Genomic DNA, 22,980 nt, shown 5'->3' on the forward strand with positions numbered 1-22,980 from the left:
TTGCGAGCAAAAGAAAGTGTAGCACAATTAGAGTTTTATACAATCATAGTGGTGAAAGACTTGACACGTTTGATGCCATTTCCAATGAGGTGGTTGATTTCTTTGTGAAACAGTTGGGAGTAGTTGATCCTGAGGTTAAGGGCAGCAATATTAGCACTGTTAAGGAGTTACTTGGCTATTCATTACCAAGGAATGCAGCTGACACTTTATGCATGGATATCTCTGATGCTGAAATTAAGGAGGCCTTGTGGGGGCAAGTTAATAATAAGTCACCTGGCCCTGATGGATATAATGCTTTCTTTTTTAAGAAAGCATGGACTGTTGTTGGGGATGATTTCTTGGCTGCAATAAGGTATTGTTTTGACCACTCTTTTATGCTTCCTTTCTTCAATGCAACGGCTGTTGTTTTGGTCCCTAAAGTCCCAAATCCGAGTCTAGTTAAAGACTTTAGGCCTATCTCGTGTTGTTCTGTTGTTTACAAAAATGTCACTAGGATTCTAGTGGATAGGCTTTCTTATGTTCCTGGTATGATTTCTATGAACCAAACTGCTTTTGTGAAAGGGAGAAGCATAGTGACAACACTCTATTAGCTCAGGAAATTGTTAGGGCTACTCTAGGAAGAACATGTCTCCTAGATGTGCACTTAAATTGACTTACAGAAGGCTTTTGATTCCTTGAATTGGGAGTTTATAGGGGTGATCTTGCATGCTTTGGGATTGCCTGACAAATTCATTAGCTGTATATGGGCTTGCTTTGCTTATCCTAGGTACTTTATTGTTCAATGGTAGTCTTGTTATTTTAAAGGTTCTAGAGGTGTTAGGCAGGGTGATCCCCTCTCACCCTATATCTTGTTTTAGCTATGAATGTGCTTTCAAACCTCTTGAATGTGGCTGCTTTAAATGGGGTCTTTGGCTATCATCCTAAGTGTAAGAGGATCGGGCTTACTCACATTTGCTTTGCGGATGATCTGCTCATTTTTTGCAAAGGGTCTCTTAACTCTGTCATGGGGGTGCAGGCTGTTTTGGATAAATTATATTTCATGTCCGGTTTGAAGCTAAATGCTAGCAAGTGTGAGATATTTGTTTCTGGTATTTCTGCTGGGCAAAGCAGTCTCATCAGGGAACTTACTGGCTTTAGCTTGGGTACCCTCCCAGTTCGTTACCTGGGAGTTCCATTGGTTACAAGGAAATTGGCTGTGAAGGACTATCAAGCCCTTATTGACAAGATAAGGACAAAGCTAAGCTTATGGGCTAATAAGCACCTCAGCTTCGCTGGAAGATTGCAGCTCATTTGTTCTGTTATGCATCTCAAGCTATTGGTGTAGGCAGCTTATTCTATCGCTTGCGATCATTAGGAAAATGGAGTAATTATGTTCCCGTTTATTTTGGAAGGGCTCCGATGTGCCTGCTAAAGGTGCAAGAGTTAGTTGGAAGAAAATTTGTCACATGAAATCTGAGGGTGCTGGAATAAGGCTTGCATTTTGCAACTAATTAAAAAGCTATTGGCTAATGAGGGCTCCCTTTGGGTGGCATGGATGCATTCTTATGTTATTAAGAATGCTAATTTTTGGCAGATGGCTATCCCTACAAACGCTAGCTGGAACTTCAAACACTTGCTGGAAATCAGGCCTTAAGTTGCTCACCTATTCTCGGGCCAGGTTTGCGATCTGAGCACTAGGCAAATCTGGGATAACTTGCGTGCTACTGCCCCTAAAATTCCCTGGCACCATCTGATCTGGTTCTCTGGGTGCATTCCCAAATTTAGCATTGTAGCATGGATGGCTATGCTTAATAGATTGCCTACTCGGGTTAGGCTTGTTCAGATGGGCTTATCCATTGACACTGACATGTGTTTACTGTGTGGTACTGTGTCAGAAACTAGGGAGCATTTATTTTTTGAGTGTAGCTTTGCTAAAGAACTATGGAGATCCATCCTTGGCCTTTGTGGAATCGAACGTGGAGTTAGTAGCTGGAATGGTGAATTGACATGGGCTGTTCGTTTGTTCAAAGGCAAGTCACTTATCGTTCGCGTTTTAAGACTTGCCTGGACTGGTCACATATATGGGATTTGGATGGAAAGAAACAATAGATTATTTGGTAGAAGAAGTCGAACCAAGGATGTTGTGCTGGATGACATCAAGAACACCATTCGTATACACGCCTGCAGTTTTTGGCGTTCAGCAGAACAGAACCAGCTAATGCTGTTCTGTGTGAAAAATGGGGTATTACATAGAGGAGTCTGTTTTGTTGCTTTCTTTTCATTTGTAACTTGGGTCTGCTATGTTTGCTGTCATGGCTATGCTTAATTTGTTCTGTTTATTTCCTTTCTGGACATTGTATTTTGTAGCAGTTTCCTGCTTCTTGGGTAATGAAATAGAATTATCCAAAAAAAATTATAAATATATTTTCTAATTTAGTCTTTTAAACTTATAATTTTATTTAATTTAATCTTATGATTAAAATTATTTATTATTTTTTTAATTTTAATTTAATTTAATCTAATCTTCCATTTACAATTCTTTGTTAATTTTCTTACTATCAAATTCTTACCATCAATTCTTTGTTCCTTTATATTTTTAATCAATATTTTGAAGAAAAAAACTTTAACAATAACATTATAAATTTTTACTATAATATTAGATAACATTTTATTTATTAAATATGAAATTTACATGTAAAAAAAATCTTACTAAAATAATAGAAGAGAGACGTTTATATTTTTATAAATTTGATTTAATTCCAAGAAGTATGAAATTAATAAAAAATTATCATAAATCGATTTGTTTAACTTTTTTTTTATTTGAATATTTGTTTTTGAATATAAATATAACATGTATATATAAAATATAGTCTTTAAAATATGAAGAATTGTATTGAACTTATTTCTTTATACTTTAAATATCTTTCTTAGTAAAATTATAACATTCAAGGGACTTGATTTGGTGGTTAGGTGCTAAGCTTTTTACTTTTTTATTTGTATATTTGTTTGTTTAAATGTTGTTAATTTAATAAAATATAATTATTTATAATTAATTAAAAAATTGTTGACGTGGCATCATAATTGGACATGCCACGTCAACATTTTAGTCCACATGGACCTGTCACGTCATCATCTACTATAATCTAGACAAGCCATGTTAGTATCTCTCTCCACATGTTATTGCTAAGTCTGCTCTAAGCGTTGATCGTTAGTTGACTAACAGTTTTCATCCAATAATAGTGTTTTTGACCTAAAATGAAACGTTAAATGGTAAAATGTTTCGAAAAAAGACAAAATTATTTGTAATATTAAACATTATGAGTATTTTATTACATTATGCCTTTTTTATAATGATCATCATTCATTCGTTCTATTTATTGATGTACACTTCACTTTATATTTTATAAATACAAAGTTTCAGTTTAGTATTTGATACATCGAATTTTTTTCGCTTGCACTTTTTTTAATATAATGAGTAAATTTTATTTGATTTTTTTAGTTGAGCCGAATTAAGTTATTGAGTTTATGTTTAAATTTAATTGTAAATATTTATAATGTTATGATACTAATTGATTTGAATTTTACTGTCTTGCTATAACTATATATGATATTCATATATATTTCTTCATATTTTTTATATGTGATATGTGTGTATATATATATCATGCAAAGTTGAGGAACTCGACTATAACTTGAAAATCAATTCATTAATTACTAAAAAATTTGAATTATTCAATTAATATTTTCTAACTCAATTTTCATTTTAATAATTTTTTTAATTTGAGTCAGTTTATGAAATTACGAGTCGAATCGAATATAAAAATTTCATTTTTTTCAAATCAAACCGAATTTAATTCACCTCTAAACGCAATAACCTTAATCAAAACCAGTTTCTAGCGCAAAATACATGAAAATTGTTTAATTTCTTCGTATACTAGGTTTCCTGATTAAGAGATTGGGAAATATATCATGGCGCGTATTTGATTGGAAAAAGTGGTCGCAATTTATCAGAGACTGAAGTCATTGATTTTATATCAAAACATGTAAGTAATTATTTATATGCATGTTGGTAGGAATGGCAACGGGTGGGTTCGGGGCGGGTTTTGCTCTCCCCATCCCGAATTCGAAATAAATCCCCGTTCCCACCTCGATCTCTGTCGGGTTTTTTATCAGGGCGTCCTGTTGGAGATTTTTTTACCCCGTCCACGAACCCGACCTGATCCCGAGAAAAACCATATTTTTCATAAAAAAAATATATATATAAAAAAATAAAAATATTATATATAATTAATATAAAAAATAAAAAATATTATATATATAATTAATATAAAATATAGAAAATTCTATATATATAGTTAATATAAAAAATATAAAAAATATTATCTATATATAATCGGGGCGGGGATACCTTGCCCCGAACCCGAAAAAATTCCCAAATTTTTTTTCGATACCTGATCCGACCCGATATTATTCAAACCCGACTCGAATTTGGCCGGATTTTGGGTTTTCCCGTCGGGTTCGGGTCAAGCTGCCATCCCTACATGTTGGTTTCCTGAAGAATGATGGTTTTTGGTCTACCGAGTGTAAACCTCACTTTAGCTGGGTCATGAGGAAATTGATGAAGCTGCGAGGTGAGGCAGAAAGGTTGTTTGATGAGGGTTGGGTGAATTGGGCTTCGGTTGATAGTGGGTGGATTTGGGAAATGCTAGTTGGTACAAGGTTATTTGGTTTCAAGGTTATGTTCCTAAGCAAGCAATTATAGTTTGGATGGTTATTTTAGACAGATTGCCTAAGAAGGATAGACATGTTCGTTTTGGGATTGTTCAGGATGAGGGGTGTCGCTTGTGTGGTGTTGATAGGGAATCTAGGGATCACTTGTTTTTTATTTGTCCTAACTCTTACAGGATTTGGAGGGAGATCATGTATGTTTGTGGGTTGCAATATGTTCCTCGTTGTTGTGGGAGACTTTGCTTTTGATGGTTAGGAGGTTGAGAGTTAAGCCGCTCTTGGTTCGCATTCTTAGACTTGCTTGGTCTGTTTATTTGTATAGTGTGTGAGAAGAGCACAACTTCAGACAGTTTAGGGGTGTTACTGGCTCTGCTGATGTTGTGGTTGATGGTATTAAGGATATTGTTCGGGTAAAATTGTATAGCTCAAGTATAGATAGGGATAATAGGTTACTGTGTTTGAACTGGGGGATTCTTTAAGTTTTTGAGTTGGTTGTCCCCAATTGAGGGTCAGGGTACCGTGTAGTAGCATTTGTTACCTTTCTTTGAGATAAATGAAATGATTTATATAAAAAAAGTATTTATATGAAATATTAGCCAAGATCGATAAAGGGTAGGATGATTTGTATTAAGCTGTAAATGATCAAAAACAGGTAGCGCCATACAAGAGAATTCGGAAAGTGGCATTTGTAACTTCAATACCCAAGAACCCATCTGGGAAGATTCTTAGGAGGGAGCTCATCAAGCTTGCCATTTCCAGGATCTGAGACCATCACATCAAACACCTCAATAATTATAAATATATGCATTTTCAAGGCAAAGTTTCTGGTTTATGGGAATCTTTCATTTCCCTCGTTGGGTATGAATTTTATGTGTAACATTATTGACATTTCTCTAATTACTTTACCTTATAATAATGTTCTCGACTTTTGTACTTATATATTAAAACTCAAAATATATCATTTTTATTAATTAAAGTTTGATATAGCATTGATATCAAATTGGAAGAGCATGCCACTCTCGAGAGCACCTTTAGCACCACTAACGATGAGTAACGTTAAGCACTATTAATTTAATTTATAAAAATTTAAAATTTTAAAAGACTTAACATATAATTATAAATTAATTAAAAATTTAGTGGTAAATTATTTAAAATAAAATATTATTTACATTATTTTTATAATATTTTCTCAAACAATAATTGAATCAAATATCAATCCTTAAATTAAAAAATCCTAAATATTTTTTCTTTGTTTAAATAATTTACCTTTAAAATTTTTAATTAATTTATAATTAAACATTGAGTCCTTTAGAATTTTAAATTTTATAAATTAAAATAATGATGTTAGTGATGCTCAGAAATACTCATCGAGCATCGTAGAATTTTTCTATAATTTAAAGAATTTTTTATTGTTGTTTAAGATTATAGTTTCATGGGAAATTTAGGTCTTAATTTTGGATTTACATGTATGCACATGTTGCACTTAGTATTTTATAATGTTTTATTTTATATAAACTTGTTTTATTTTAGCTAGGTCTGAGTATTATTTTAAAATAACACATCCTAATTAAATTTAACTTTAAAATGTTTTATTGTTAAAAACATTTTAAAATGTTTTTGTTATATTAATAATAAATTTAATTATTATGTATAAACTTGGTGATGTTTGGGTTAGTGTTTAGTCTTTTTGTGATAATTATTTGTAATTGTTCGTGAAGACACTAGTTTTTTTTTACATTTGGTTTTTTATTATTTATTATTATTATTTATTATTATTATTATTATTATTATTATTTATTAATTTTATTATATTACAGGCCCAATTACAAATGGATCCCGGAGCCTAATTATGGCCCAACTAAGCTAGCCCAATGGAAACCCTAAACTGATTAGGGTTTGATCTCTACTCCAGCCGCCAGCAATCATCCACCGTTGGATCTAATAAGATCCAACGTTCCAAAAGCCTCCAGAGGAAATCCTAGATATCATCACCCTAGGGCCACGTCACCGCTTCCCTTGCTACCACTGCTCCGCCGCCTCAGGAAGCTGCTGCCACCGCTTCAACAGAACGCTCCAGAAGATCCAGCTGCCCCTCCACGCTACAACTCTATGGTGAGTCACCACCATAGTCTGGTGACTCACCAAAGAGCCCCTTTTGGACCGGTCTGAGGAGCCTCTCGACGAGGCCTATAAATGGCCACCATTTCCTGTAAAGAGAGGAAGAACCAGAGATAACCAAAACAGAGGGGCAACCAACACACAGACAGAAAGCAACGAAAAATAACTGAGAGAAGAGTGAAGAGACTTACCAAGCGGTGTCGGAAACCAAATGTTGTCAAACCGCCGTTTAATCGAATGTAAAAAAACCCTCGATTTATTTTAGATATAGGGTTATCAGAGGGTTATTAGGAAAAACGGGACTTGGATCTAGGACAAGGGAAAATCGGGCTTCGATTTGGGGTGGATTTTGTAATTTCCGGCCACCGTGAACGGTGGCCGGCGACGGCAATCGGCCGGAACACGGCTGTCGGCAGGAAACCGGAATCCATCCGGTGAAGAGAGAAGCGAAAGAGAAACGCTTCTCTCGTTTTTAGAGAGACAGAGGGAAAGAAGAGAATGAAGATGCTGGCCCGTAGGGTCAACCATTTGGGTATTTATATACCCTTCGCCATACGACGTCGTTTAGGGGGAGGGGTGTGCGTGTAATTTTCATCAGGGGTAAACCCTGCCCGCAGCCATCTTAGTTTGTAATCCTTATATTTTAGTCACTAAAATTGAATTTTGAACCTTTTAATTCATCCTTCGAATTTTATTTTATTATGTTTTAGTCCTTACCTGTATTATACATATATTTAGGTTAAATGCCTTATTTAGTCCTTCATAATTTTTATAATTTATTTTTTAACCCGAATTAATTAAATAAGGTTATATTACATTATTAGCATTAAGTTTTTTTTTATTAATTCGAATTATGCCCTTTAATTTTGATATTTTACTTTTTTAGTCACCAATATTTTGTTTCTTTTCACTTTGATCCTAATTGTTTTTATATATTTTGCAATTTAATATTATTGCTTTTAAATTTATTTTAAATATTATTTATTATAATATTAATTTGTTATTACTTTTATATTATTATTATTTTCATATTAGTCACATAAATATATATATATATATATATATATATTTTAAATAATAATGTATATTTATTTTCAATATCAAAGAAAAGGGCAGTCTTAAAACAATTGGATGTCCTATTATGGTATTTTAAATAATTAAACATTATAAAAATTATAATTTAGTTTTATTTAAATTATTAAAATTTTAATATTTATTTTTATTTATTAATATCGAAGAAAAGAGCTGTTTTAATGTACATAGAAGTCCTTTTCTGATATTTTTAAATAAATAAATTTTTTATAAATATATTTAAATTAATATATTTTCTTAAAAATTATAGTAATAAAATTTGAAATAACATAATTATAAATTAAATATATTTGAATTCTTAAAATTATATTATTAGAGACAATTTATAATTAAAAAGTACCAATTTTAGGCGTTGTAGGGGTGCTAATCATTCCCTAAACGTTCCCTAAACGTAACCGACCACGAATCCCTTTTTATTAATAAAAAGAACGAATTTTTGGTTATAAACGCAGATCAGTTCATTTTTTAACTGATGTTTTCTTAAAAACTCTTTTAAAAGATAATTTTTAGGTATTCGACCTACCTGACCCAAAAGGTCGATGACGACTCCCAAATTATTTATTATTCACATTATTTTTCCCGCCAAAAATAAAAAAATTCGTGCCCGGACGAAAAACGGTTATGACAGTTCGAATTTAGTTCATTTATATAGATTCAATTCTTAATTATATGTGCAATTAAATACGTATAAAAAATTAAAGAGAGAGCATTAAAATGTTGATGAAGTGTTCCAGTTCTTCAACATGTTTAATGATCCTTAAACTATATTTCGAGAGGGAAAAAACAACAATTAAAATTCTAAATAATAATTCCATGGAAAAATAAAATAAGGTTACCATAAAATTCTCAACCTCAAATAAAAAGTTAATTTTTAAATTTAAAAATATAATTTTTAAAAATCTTTTACAAATCATAAAATTTAATAAAATCTTTCATTACCATAAATTTCTAAATCATCTTTAAAGATTGACTAAAAATCATACTATAAATAAATAAATATGATATTTTTATTATTAAAATCAAATCAATTTAATGTTCTTTTTTTTTTACTTAATTCTAATTTAAATCAGGGTTTAACTTATTGAATAACTTCAATAATAATTTTTATTTTTTTTAGAGGATTTTGATCGAATAACTCTATATGCAAAGTATATCTTTATTGCTAATAGAATAAGAAAAATATCAACTAATATCTAGGGGTGGTAATCGGGTGAGGAAAAACCGAAAATCATGGGGATCTAAACCGACGAGGATGGGGAATGACCAAAATCTTCACCCACGGGCATGGGGATGGGGTAAGTTTTAACCCCGAAACACAAATGGGGACGTGAATTACTATAACTGAATCGTACTCGTGTGAATAAACGTGGGGATCTTGAAAAATAATCATAGGAATCCTCGATATTTTACAAAAATAACAGTAGGATCCTCGAAAAATAAATGTGAGATTACGTGTTGCCACTATTACATCTCAAAGGAACTAAAATTGAAGTTTAGATTTTTCTCATTTCATATACATTGATTTGTTGATATTGAAAATGATTAAGATTGTACATATACATTAGGTGTTAGATGAATATTAACGTTTGAAACTTTCATATTGTAGATAGAGATAAATTAGAGACAATATAAATATATTTTACAAGTTTCAAGTGTTGCATTGATTTAAAAAATGTTTGTTTACTTATTTTTGGATGAGGATTAACCAAAACTCGCATTGATCTGTAAGGGATGGGTATGAGGACAAAAAAATCCACGAAATATATAATGGAGATTCCCAAAATCGTACCCGCAAGTGTTGAGGACGGAATGGGTAATGCAAAACCGTCCCCGCCCTCCCCGTTGCCACCCCTACTAATATCGTTTTAATAAAAAAAATTATTAAAAAATACTACATTTTGATCATCTCATATTATTAAAAAATTGATTAAAGAAAATTAAAAATATTAATCTAAAATATGATGTTTGAATAGTTACAATTCATATATTAAAGAAACTATGAATAATTAAATGAAATGAAATTTATTTTTTTGACTTTATATTTTTATAAAGGTTGTTTAAAAATATTTATGAAAAAGATTTTAAATTTTTTAATAATATCCAAAAATATCAACCAATATCATTTATTGATATTATATATTTATTATGCATTTTATTGAAAAATATTAATAAAAATATTTTTTAAATTTTTAAATAATATCAGAAAATATAACTCATCTCATTTATTAAAAGTAATAAAGTATTACATTAATTATGTAATTTTATATTAATTATTTTTTTCCTTTTTACAAATTGTGACCTATTAACTAGAGGAGTATACAATTCTTTTCCCGTCTTTTTCTTAGCTTCGCCGCCGCCATCTTAAGCTTTCAAAGAAAAAGAAAAACCAGGAACAAGAGAAGAATCAAATGGAGGAGGTGTGCGAGGGAAAGGAGTTCTGCTTCCCTTCTGAAGAGGAGCGTATACTCTCGTACTGGTATCAAACAGATGCTTTTAAGGGTCAGCTTGATCGCACTGAAAACATGCCGAAATACGTCTTTTACGACGGCCCGCCCTTCGCCTCCGGAGAGCCTCATTACGGTCACGTCCTTATTGGGACCATAAAAGACATCTTCACTCGCTACAAGTCAATGACTGGTCACCATGTCATCCGTCGCTTCGGTTGGGACTGCCATGGTATCCCTGTAGAGCAAAAGGTTGACGAGAAGCTCGAAATTAAGCGCCGTGATCAGATTCTCAAGATGGGAATTGATAAGTACAACGAGGAGTGTCGGAATTTTGTCATTCAGTGTTCCGAGGTTTGGGAGAAGACCGTTACCAGGTCTGGGCGTTGGATTGATTTCAAGAACGGTTATAAGACTATGGATATGAAGTACATGGAGTCTGTGTGGTGGGTCTTTGCCGAGCTGTATAAAAAGAAACTCACCTATAAAGCATTTAAGGTCTGTTTAGAATTACATTCCATTTTTTTCCTTGCTTTTGCTTTCCATTACAGTTTCTTTATTAACAAGGTTGTTGTCCTGTAGGTCATGCCTTACAGTACCGGGTGCAAGACCCCGCTATCTAATAATGAAGTCGATAAAAAAGAGAACTACAAGGTATTTTACTTCGTTTTAATCTCTCTCTAGTTATTCTTACTTGAGTTCCTATGACAATTTGGTCTATTAGTTCGCTGATGACCTTTCAGAAATGTTCCAAGCTCAATACAAATTCTGTTTTCACCTCTTTTAACCCAACGGACTCTTGAATGTGCAGTCTGTGTCTGATCCTGCAATAATGGTGGCTTTCCCCATAGTTGGTGATCCAGATAATGCTGCTTTTGTGGCTTGGACGACAACCCCATGGACCCTTCCTAGTAATCTTGCTCTCTGCGTCAACGCAAATTTTGTCTATGTGAAGGTCTGTTGCCTTCCACTTGTTATCTATTTAGGTCATCAGCACTAGATGGTCGAGCTGTTTTTATCATGTCATATCTACATCATTTTGGGTTTAATCAATGCATACTCTTAGTTTTAGTTTATACATGATGCTGTGTACTGCTTGTAACTTTGTTATTTGATTCACTCCTGTCCTGGAAAATCCGCTGCTCCATCATGCATGTTCATAATTGCTTACTTTATATTTTATCACTGAAGTTTTTAAATAGCTCTTCCATTCAAATAGATGGAGCTTTTACAAAAGGAGTGGGATTATAATATTGAAGTGCATGAATAGTTTTTCCTTTTCCTAGCACTTTCTTGGTTGATGCATGGGGCACAAATAGTTGCATCTTCTTTTATTTTTAATGCATGCCTGCACGCAGGACGTAGATATGACTTTCTTCCTGAAGACATGGGTTTTGTAATTATATTTCAGGTCCGCAATAAGTACTCTGGAAAAATCTATGTGGTTGCTGAGTCAAGGTTATCTGAGCTTCCAACTGAGAAACCAAAGTCAAATTCGTCTAATGAATCTTCTGGTGGTTCCAAGAAATCTAAGAGCAAAGGAACTTCTGGTGAAAAGACTAAAGATTCTGCAGCTGATTCCTTTGAGGTCTTAGAAAAATTTTCTGGGGCTTCATTAGTGGGGAAAAAGTGAGTATTCATACTTATAGTTCTGTTTTTGGTTGTAGCTGACTATAAAATAACTTTGTATGGTCTGCATCCAAGCAGTTCTTTTGGGAATTATTAAGCGGTGATATCTTGCTTTAGGCACCTTGGTTCATGCATTAAGGATCCCTGTCTGGGTGATCTCTAGTATGCTATATTATAAAGCAATTGGTCTTCACAAGTAGGAATGAATTGCAGCATGTGCAACATTAAGTGGAATATATAAAAGCTGCAGAGCCGGCGATCGATATTTGGCTGCCAGCTCTAATGTTCTAGAGAACATTAAAACTCATTACTGTCTTTTGTGGTATTTAAATTGGTTTGAGCCAATGCAGCTTCTTTGTATTAGGATACTAAGAGGGAACGTGTGTTGCAGGTATGAACCATTGTTCAACTACTTCTTGGAGTTTTCAGATGTTGCTTTTAGGGTAATAGCTGACAACTATGTGAAAGATGATAGCGGTACTGGAATTGTACACTGTGCTCCTGCATTTGGTGAAGATGATTACCGTGTTTGTACTAAAAATGAAATAATCAATAAGGTTTGCTCTTAAGTACTTAATCTGAGTGGATTTCCTCCAGCTATTATGATTGTTTAGTCTTATATTTTGATGTACAAGTTGATACATATTTTGAATTTTTTATTTGGCGTTCATGCCTCGGTAATGTTCTTGCTTGATGGTTTTTGCAAAATTAATACTTTTCTGTTATGAAATTTATGCTCTGGTTGTCCATGGAACATGAGAGATGGGTTCATAACATTTTCTTCCGAAAGAAATTGAAGAATTCATCAGGAATCCTGCAATAAGCTTTATTTATTTTATTCACCATATCATTGTTGAGATGGTCGTATTGTACTCTTCTTGTACTTGGTATTTATGCAATAAAATTTTAAGGCACTGTTTTCCTTCTTCCAATCTCCGTTGAGACACTCTTGTTGCTTGACAGATATGAAGGGGGTTTTTAATGAGGCCTTCCTATTTATCAAAAAAAAAAATCTCAGATTAATATCACCCTTCTTTTTACTTCTTTTACCATTTATTTATCTAATTTTGGCATGTAGGATGAGAATCTGATTGTAGCAGTTGATGATGATGGTTGCTTTACTGGGAAAATTGCTGATTTTAGTGGGCACTATGTTAAGGATGCTGATAAGGCTATCATTGAAGTAGTGAAGGTCAGATTGATGCAAAAATTTGTGTTTTTGTTTGGCTAAACATGAATTTGACACCATAATTACTAAAAGAAAGAGGAAAACCGTGGAGCATCTACGACAACTTAAGATAATTGTTTATAACCCTTTTTGGAGCTCCTATGTTTGTTGATAGTGTCATGTAAGACCTTATGTTGAATCCATGGCTTCTGATGCACATATAAAGCTAGTGTTGATGGTTGTACTACCCAAAAAAAGAGGAGTCTTGTTGATATTTCCTAAGATTTGTTTCTTACTAGGTTTTATGCATTTTTCTTTCTCCATAACTTCACCTATCTCATCCTTTATTTCTCAGGCTAAAGGCAGGCTTGTTAAGTATGGAACCTTTACACATGACTACCCTTTTTGTCCGAGATCTGATACACCTCTTATTTATAGAGCTCTTCCAAGCTGGTATGTTTGATTCACTCTTATTCAGAAAGAATAAGAACCCTAGTTTACAGCTTCGCTAAATAAAAGTTTAAGCTATATTCCTCTAATGACTGTTTTGTCATGCCTTCACTTTAATATTTTTTTTTTCAAAATCAACTTATATATTAATTTCAGTTGTTGGCTCGTTTAATTATCAATCCTGTTGATGCTAGCTTTACAAAGGGTAAATCCCTTGGTTGACCTGATTTTTCTGGAATCATAGAGACATGCTATATATTCTTATAAATCCCTTGAGGAGCATTGGTTGAAAAAGGTTGTTTCATGGAAAAATGTTCATCAAATTAAGTTTTCGATAGTTGAATTTTTTGTGCTGTAAACATGATCATCACAAGTTCTTTTAAGTTGAATTGCAGTTTCGAGAAATAGAAGCTTATCCTATGAGTGGCTTTTGAGTTATGTCAGTTTGTGCATAAATAAACAATTTTGAGTTGGTGTAAACATTTTGTTTCTACATGGAATGGGCAAGTAGGCTTCAGGCTTTGATGATTTATGGATTTTGCATTTTTGCCTTTCTTCACGTAACAAGGTTTTCTGCTGAACAGGGAAGATGGCCTAAATTGAGACATGTGAAGCGAAGAAATCATTTAAAGTTAATCACTGACTAGGAAAAAGTTCTGTAGTTATTGAAATGATTTACAACTTTTGTTGCATAAGTTCCACATACTTTATTTTGCGAAGGCATTTAAAGTTTGCTTTGCACCAGAAAACTCATGCGGTGGTCATTAATTATCTAATATTTTGCTCGTTTCTACTTTGTGTATTTATCTATAGGCAACTATTGATATCTTTACGTACATGGACTGGAAATTATGATCTTGCTTCTTTCTTTTCGTTTTCTGCTCTATTATAGTTAAGTCCTGTATCATATTATAGGTTTGTGAAGGTGGAAGAGCTGAAAGAGCAATTATTGGACAACAACAAACAGACTTACTGGGTACCTGGTTATGTGAAGGTTAGATGACCCTATTAAATGTCTGTTAATATTATTCTTTTTACTTGAAGTTTGTTCAATTGGTCTGGTGTATTCATTCTGTTTGCATGGGTCTGGATTTAGCTCAATGAAAAGCTTAACAATGCCTCAGAGGCAGATTAAATATTTATCTTGTTTTCATGTTTGTTTTAGAATGTGACCTTCTTTAGTGCTTCTTGTCATTTTACAGGATAAACGTTTTCACAATTGGCTGGAAAATGCAAGAGACTGGGCTATTAGTCGTAGTAGATTTTGGGGCACTCCAATCCCTGTGTGGATTAGTGAAGATGGTGAGGAAGAGATAGTCATGGATTCGGTGGAAAAACTTGAAAGGCTTTCTGGGGCTAAGGTTTGGCTTTCTTTTCTTCTCAGTTTTAACATGTCTAAGATGTTATTCTTTAGGAAGGTAGGTGTTGCTGGCCTCTCTATATTTATTTTTGTCCCTTTTCTTTCCACATTGGTCCTCCTTTTCTCCTTGGCTGGGGATTGTCATGATAGATTTAAAACTTTCCTTCTTCTGTACTTACCATTTTATTTATTTGACATAAATGGGAATTGGTTCTGTTTAAGTGCAGTCTTGACAAGTTAAGACCTTAACTAAATCCTTTAATAGAAAGAGAAATATATTATTTTGTTCATTGATCCCTGTGCCTTTAGCAGTATATATGTGCCAATTACGGATGCCTTATTATGTGGTTAGTTTCAAGCATTTTCTGAAATTCTAAATGGATGATGATCCTCAGTTTGTTTCACTTTGCATACTCGTGGCACCACCTTAATTTTTTCTCCGTTTAAGTCTCTTGGAAGTATTACAGTTTCTATATTTATTTTGCTATTGAAAATATTTGGCTAAGAAATTTGTGGTTGGTGTATAATTCAATTTATTATTTCAGGTCTTTGATCTCCATCGTGACAAGATTGATCATATCACTATACCTTCTTCCCGTGGTCCAGAGTTCGGTGTGCTACGACGTATAGATGATGTAAGGTTACTCAGTTTAGGTTCTTTTTATGCAAAGAGCTGTTATTTATTATTAGTAACTATCAGATTCTATGTTGTTGAATTCTGATCTAGTATCCAACCCCATCAAGTTGATCAATTTTAATTTTGAGCTGACTGCATATTATTGGAGTTAGTAATTTTTAGATGCAGCTTCTGCTAAACACCTTCATTTCTTAGTTCCTATTGCTTTTTTTTCTTTATGCGTTAGCATCAGTCTTTTCTATAGTTAATTATGCTGAATTATTTTTGCAGGTATTTGATTGTTGGTTTGAGAGTGGATCAATGCCTTATGCTTACATCCACTATCCATTTGAGAACATTGAACTTTTTGAGAAAAATTTTCCTGGGCACTTTGTGGCGAAGGACTAGATCAAACTCGTGGATGGTTTGTTCCCTACTGTTTGATCTGTTATTCATTATTACTAGATTTTAGAGTACATGTGGATTGAGTTGATCTTATGCATTTTGACCATTTTGCAAACCAAATGAGCATTGAGTTGATGAATTTTCTTGATTTTTTTTGATAGAAGTTTTCTTGATTTTTTTTGTTTAAGTGTCGGGTACATGGGTGTGGCTAGATTTTTCTACGTTTTTCTAATTATACAATATCCAAGTGTTGGACACGGGTAATTTTGTAAGATTGGGTAAAGTCTTGCTAAGTAGGGAATGGACACTATTGTGTTTCGTTTGAATATTCTGGTCATTTATTTGGTGGATGTTTTCTGATTGTAATTGGTTGTGTTGAACTCTTGGTGTACTTGGTAATTTTAGTAATAAATTTTTGAGGTACTCTTTTCTTCCTTCCAATGTCCGTTATGAAGGGGATTCTGTTAAAATTTTATTTTCCATTTCATGTTGATTGCGTAGGAGGGTACATTTGTTTATTATTTGTTTCATATTTTGGTTCTCGAATGAGTAGTCGTTATTAGGTGATGATTTGATTAACTTTTTATGTGAACCTTTCCCCTCCTGTTTAACCCTCTTAAGAAGTTTTGTGACTGAAGTTTGGTTCTATAACATTTTTTCTTTCTTTAAATCTGGTAGGTTTTACACTCTCATGGTGTTGTCAACTGCTTTATTTGGGAAACCTGCATTTAGAAATCTCATTTGCACTGGGCTTGTCCTTGCTGACGACGGAAAGAAGATGAGTAAAAGGTTGAAAAATTATCCTGAACCCACAGATGTCATTAATGACTATGGCGCTGTAAGTCATTATCTGTATATATTTATTTTTAAAAAATTGTTCACTATATTCAGGCTATTTTCTCAATCCTCTTTTTCAGTCTCTCTCTCTCTCTCTCTCTCTATATATATATATATATATATATATATTAGTTACATGAACTTTGTTCCATTATTCACGTCTTAAATCTTCTCTTGATCTTATAGGATGCTTTACGATTGTACCTTATGAACTCCCCGGTTGTTCGGGCTGAGACCTTACGTTTTAAAAAGGAAGGAGTTTTTCGTGTTGTGAGTATTTTCTGTTTGTTGCCTGCTATGTACCAGCTCTTGCTTCTGAGAAGATATTTTTTATCATCTTATTGTTTCCTTATAGTTAGTTTTGGGTGTTCTGTTGCATATTTCTGACATTTATTTTCTTAATCCCTTACCTTGATATCTTCCCAGGTCAAAGATGTCTTCCTCCCTTGGTATAATGCGTATAGGTTTCTTGTTCAAAATGCTAAAAGACTCGAGCATGAGGGTTCTGCCCCATTTGTTCCTATTGCTGTCACTGTTCTTCAGATGTCATCTAATGTGCTTGATCAATGGATAAATTCTGCAACTCAAAGTCTTGTTCACTTTGTTCGAGAGGAAATGGATGCTTATCGACTTTATACGGTTCTGTCTATAAACCAACATAACCTCTTGGAATTTCCTTGCGTATATATCAATATGAGAGACATTGAATTTAATACTAAAGTCAATTTAGAAATTTTGGCAACATATATCTGGTGTTTGATATAGATTTCCCACTTTTAGCATTCAGTGTTGGCATCAGCTTAGCAACTTTTTCGGTCCATACCAGCATTTTAAGATTTAAGAATTCTGTGAGAGAATAACACTACCGTAGCACATTTGAGATTACCTTCTTTCAGTAGATGCTATGCATTAGTTTCTTGTACATCTATTATATCACTGTAAAACTGAAAAGAATGTATGTGTATATATATTTGTAGGTGGTTCCATATCTTTTGAAGTTTCTTGACAACCTCACAAATATATATGAGATTCAACCGTAAGAGACTGAAAGGCCGTTCTGGAGAGGAAGACTGCCGTATGGCACTCTCCACACTTTATAATGTATGTACTATCGTTTCATTTTCTTACCGGCGATTTATTGCTTCTAATCTGTTATTATGCATTCAGTAATGATCATATCACTATTTACATGCTTAGAACTTTGTACAATGGTTTTAGGTGCTTCTAACTTCATGTAAGGTTATGGCTCCCTTTACACCGTTCTTCACTGAGGTTCTTTATCAAAACATGAGAAAAGTCAGTGATGGAGCAGAGGAAAGCATCCATTTTTGTAGATTTCCTCAGGAAGAAGGAAAGGTATTGTTCATTTTTGTTGTAATTATGCTAACATAAGCTGGTCTGTATAGTTCATTAATGGTTTATTTTCTTAATTATGAAGTTTCATTCTACTATAAATTTTACTGAATTTAATGTCATTGGTGTCTTAAGAGGGGGGATCGAATTGAAGAAAGTGTGACAAGGATGATGAAGATAATTGATCTTGCCCGCAACATTCGTGAGCGTCACATCAAGCCTCTCAAAACACCTCTGAGGTCTGCTTATAAGCTGTCTCTTGCTGATATTTCTCTTATATGTTTCTGCTCTTTCTGTAGTCTCTTACCCATTCGTTCTTTGTAATTTAGGGAGATGATAGTTGTTCACCCAGATGAGGACTTTCTTGATGACATAGCTGGCAGATTAAGAGAGGTGCGTGAGCAGTGTGGAATCTTCAGTTTTTTTCTTAATTTAATAAATTCCTGTTGTTCTACTTGTTCTCTCTTTGTTATTCATTGGAAGGCATTACAGAATTCTTCAATTTTTCAAAGAAGCTTTCAGGGTTTTTATTATATGTAATATTATATGCACGCATGTAATACCTTTTTCTTTAGGGGGGAATCGAATGGGAAAACCGTGAAGGGAATCTAAGAAAAGAAAAGAAGTTTTCTTTTGTTGATTGCAAGTTGTTTCCAATTGTTTGCATTTCTAAGGATATGATGCAGCTATATTAGATGATCATTTAAGTAGAAAGGAGAAAGTGAATCAAACGCATGAAAAATTTCCCTGTAGCATAATGGCAATCAGAATTCGAATTGATCTAATGTTAAGGTTATTATTATTATTTAAATGCCCTTCAGAATTCTGTTAAGGGCTGTTTCTTTCTGGTTTTGTATCTCTTGAGGGAGATTAGTTTGTATTACTTTGTCATATCTGAGTTTAATGAATCCTAGGGCACTCTTTTCCTCCTTGTGCGGATTAAGGAACTATTTTTAAGTTCCGTTAATCACGAAGGGGGTTTTATTGAGGCCTTCTATTCCTATCAAAAAAAATAAAAATATTTTCCATGTTTTTCTTGAATCTGATTTTTCTCGTCTTTTCCCCCATGTTCTCTTCATTTAGTATGTACTGGAGGAGCTCAATATAAGGTCTCTTGTTACATGTAAAGACACTTTGAAGTATGCATCTGTTCGTGCAGAGCCTGATTTTGGGTATGGAACTTGTTACAGCCCCTTTATTCTCCACTTCCCTCTCCATTCAATTGAGAGGAGCGGGGTAGGGTATTCAACTAGGTTCAAAACCTTATTATTTGCTTACTCTATTATATCTTGCAGCGTGTTAGGTAAGCGACTAGGGAAATCTATGGGAGCTGTTGCCAAGGAAGTTAAAGCCATGTCTCAGGAAGATATCTTAGCATTTGAGAAAGCTGGAGAGGTGACTATTGCTACACACTGTTTGAAGCTGACAGATATTAAGGTATGCTAACTTATGCTGTCATGTGAAGGGTTGTTCTGCAAAGCTTTTTATTAAGTGAAATTTACTGTATTTGTTCATATTGTTCGATGTTTCTTTTGTTTAGTATTTTATATTGATGCATCAATCGAAACACTGAAGGGATCAATTTAACTGTCTCGCTATTTTTTTTACTTCTTGGCTCTTATCCGTGCTGTACATTCTTCAATAAGAGGTGTAGGCTGAATCCTCTCGATTGCTTAAAGTTTTTATATTTATTTGATGTGCTTGGCCAAGAATGGTGTAGGTAAAGATGCGCTGTGTTAATAAATGTTTTATTTGTTTCAAAATTGTTCAGCTTGTGCGGGAATTTAAACATCCTGATGGCATGACAGATAAAGAGGATGCAGCTGGAGATGGTGAGGATTATTAATGTCATTCTGATTGGAGACTTATTCCTATTGAAATGGAAAAGTATCTTTCGATAAACTGATGTTATGAAAATACTTTTGTAGTAATATTAAGAGAATAAATCAAGAGAAGGACAAAATAATTGAGTTAATGCAAAAAATATCTAAAAATTGAAGTGGGAGATTACATGTTTAAATAGACTGAGTTGCTGACTTCTTAGAGGACTTTTCTTTCTAAAGATAAATTTCTATCTAGGTTACAAAGACTCCTAAGACTTATCTTTCATAAAAGACTCCTAAACAACATAGGACTAATGCTACTACTACACGTCTGCTTCTGATAACTCTTTTCCTTGCATTTCTGTCAGGTGATGTTTTGGTGGTTTTGGATTTACGGCCAGATGAATCTTTGTTTGAAGCTGGCATTGCACGTGAGGTAGATAAACATGGTGCTAAAAAACATCATTAATTCTAATTCAAAAGGATGTGGTACTTAGTATTATCTTCTTTCTATTCCTTTTGTTTAGCATTGTGTTGTTGAAATGTGATGACCTATTTTGTTGATAATACCAGATTCTGGTTAACTAGATTTGTTTCTTTATTATGGAGAAAGCCAGTTGAATTTTTTTTGGTAATATTTTTGACACATTCGACATTTTAACTATAAATTTATTGCAGGTTGTTAATAGGATTCAAAAACACGGAAGAAAAGCTGGCCTTGAGCCGACAGATATGGTGGGGGTCTACTTTGAGTCCTTGGATGAAGACAAGTCGGTCATCCATCAAATATTGAACTCACAAGTAAGTTTTGACTTAAGAAATCCACTGACGGATTTGTTGTACTTACTAATCAATGATTGGCTAAATCTCTTGTCGGATTTTTTCATCGAATGAAGCTTTGTGTATCCGTGTACTTGTGTATGAGTGACAGTTTCTGCGAGCTGTTATCGTATCTTTGTGTAAGATTTTTGTTGCTTTATGAACAGTTCTAGTCCCCTCCAACTTAGCAGTGGAGTTGCGTTGTTTGATAGTCATTGCGAATGCTCAACTTATCGTACGTCTTAATTTGCAGTGTGCTGTGTATAATATCTCAAGGTTGCATTTTATTGCAGGAAAACTATATTAGAGATGCATTGGATGTCCGTTGCTTTCCTCCGACAGTATGTCACCCCATACAGTTAAGTTTTGATCATTTTGAGTATGAATTATGAACTTGTTGATTTAGGAGATTAACATTGATGCAAAGTCTCTGTTCCTAAGTTAGTGTTATCTGATGCAGTTATTTGTTGTTTTCTTATTCTCGGAGTATGAAATTTCTTAATATGCCTTCATTTCTTATAAAACAAAATTAGTGTCCTAATATTAAATAAAATCCTGCGTCCGGCAATACGTATTGTTTTGTAGGATCATATGGAAGGAATCGATTATAGGTTGTTTCAACTGACCTTATAATGTGCTTCTAGAATTGCTCCCCTTTCATGGGTTATTTTTCTTACATGAACGAAAGTTGCAGGTGGTGCTATGTGAAGAGATTTTCCAAGGCATCTACAACATGTCATTTAAAATAACCTTGGAGTTTCAACGTGGACATGGCAAGGTTTGGTTTTTCAATACCGATGAAATTTTAGATTTATTGTTATATTTTTTTATTGATAATATTTTCTTCTCCTATAAAATTTTATAAATTTACCCGTTAAAACAAAATACTGCAATCCGTCCCTGAATTATATAGATTCAATTCAATTCTAGTATTCAATGGATTGTTTCTTGCAGATAAAGGTCGATTGCGTTGAGAACCTGCCTGCAGTGGAAGGGTGATGGGGGACATGTTCCCACGACTGCGTGGGAACCTGTTCCCACGACTGCTGGGGAACCTGTTATTCATTAATATATATATTGGATATGATCTATAATATTGATGCTATTATTAACTTCAACTTTGAATACAAATTTATAACACTGTTGCATGCATGAAGTAGATGAATACATTTTATGTAAAATATGAGGTGTAATTCTAGTCTCCTTTGCAAATTTATTTTACATAAAGACCCAAATAAATACAAGGAAATCCAAGTCCAGGTAGTGTCATTCCAACCTACAGTACCATAATTTGAGGAGATACTCTCTCGTCTATATAACATGGAATCAAGTAGAGGTGAACAAAACTTAATTTAATTCGAATTTTTTTTGACCCGGCTTAAGATAACTATATTCAAATTAATTTCAATTTATAATTTTATAAACTTGATTCTACTTGAAAAATTTTTAAGTTCAAATCGAGTCTTAAAATACAACTTGAAATAGTAACTTGAAATTTTTAATAATTTGTGGAGTGGTTTTTAAGTTTCCTTCAACTCTATATGATTTATGTATATCACGTATGACAAAAGTATGAAGAAATGTAAATGTATTATATATAGTTATAAAAAATCATTTAATTGTAATTAAATAATATCATAAATATTTATAATTAAGTTTAACATAAACTCAAGATTTTTGACTTGATTTGACTCCATTTAATTGAACGTTCATTCTTAAATTCAACAATCAAAAGTACATAATTATTTTTAGGAGAAAAAAAAAGGAGATCCAACTAAATTTGAGAAAGAAAGAGTCGAATAATATTAGGGCTCTGGGTAGGTCTGTAAACGAACCGAACGCACACGAATGAACGTACACGAACGAACGTATGTTCATGTTCGTTCATTTAATAAATAAACGAACACGAACATAAACGAACAAAATTTTTTTGTTCATGTTCGTTCATTAAGGAATATAGCTTGTTCATGTTCGTTCATTTAAATGATAAACGAACATAAACGAATGTGAACGAACGAACATAAACTAACATAAACGAACACAATAAACGAACATAAATGAACAACTCAAACACAAAAAACAAACTTATTCGAACACAATAAATGAATGTAAAAAAAGTAAACAACAAGAATAACAACTTAAAATTCATTAATATAACC

General features: G+C 33.2%; 1 long non-coding RNA gene and 1 pseudogene across 1 annotated transcript; both read left to right on the top strand.

Moving 5' to 3' along the window:
• The first annotated feature begins 3,953 nt into the window (after positions 1 to 3,953).
• On the top strand, positions 3,954 to 5,678 carry LOC120145999. The gene is made up of 2 exons (XR_005518168.1): positions 3,954 to 4,022; positions 5,360 to 5,678. It is a non-coding gene; the product is annotated as an uncharacterized LOC120145999 (long non-coding RNA).
• A 4,601-nt stretch (positions 5,679 to 10,279) lies between these two features.
• On the top strand, positions 10,280 to 21,973 carry LOC120145995 (annotated as a pseudogene).
• The last annotated feature ends 1,007 nt before the right edge of the window (positions 21,974 to 22,980 follow it).

This window comes from Hibiscus syriacus, unplaced genomic scaffold, assembly GCF_006381635.1.
Source record: "Hibiscus syriacus cultivar Baekdansim isolate YM2019G1 unplaced genomic scaffold, ASM638163v2 tig00110895_pilon, whole genome shotgun sequence".
NCBI classification, from domain to species: Eukaryota; Viridiplantae; Streptophyta; class Magnoliopsida; order Malvales; family Malvaceae; genus Hibiscus; species Hibiscus syriacus.